The sequence below is a fragment of the Alligator sinensis genome, unplaced genomic scaffold (assembly GCF_000455745.1).
Source record: "Alligator sinensis unplaced genomic scaffold, ASM45574v1 scaffold1332_1, whole genome shotgun sequence".
Classification (NCBI taxonomy): domain Eukaryota; kingdom Metazoa; phylum Chordata; order Crocodylia; family Alligatoridae; genus Alligator; species Alligator sinensis.
In genome coordinates this window covers 40,251-40,496 of record NW_005842965.1, presented here as the reverse complement: position 1 = coordinate 40,496, position 246 = coordinate 40,251, and the positions used below count along the sequence as shown (strand labels likewise).

The window sequence follows — 246 nt, the reverse complement described above, 5'->3', positions numbered from 1 at the left end:
GTGCACATACACCCGCCCCTCTTCCCTGCCTATGCAGGGGGTTGGACTCGATGATCTATTGAGGTCCCTTCCGGCCCTAACATCTATGAACCCTCCTAGTGAGAGAGTTTTTTTTCCAAATATCTAACCTCAACTTCCCTTGCTGCAACCATTGCTCCTTGTCCAGTCATTTGCCCCCGCTGAGGACAGTCCAGCTTCATCCTCTTGGCAACCCCCCTGCAGGGAGCTGAAGGCTGCTATTCCATC

At 53.3% G+C, this 246-nt stretch overlaps 1 protein-coding gene across 1 annotated transcript in view; it reads left to right on the top strand.

The window, feature by feature from the left end:
- CNOT9 (CCR4-NOT transcription complex subunit 9) overlaps nucleotides 1-246 on the top strand; it is a 15,841-nt gene that overhangs the window by 8,517 nt on the left and 7,078 nt on the right. The window lies entirely within an intron of this gene.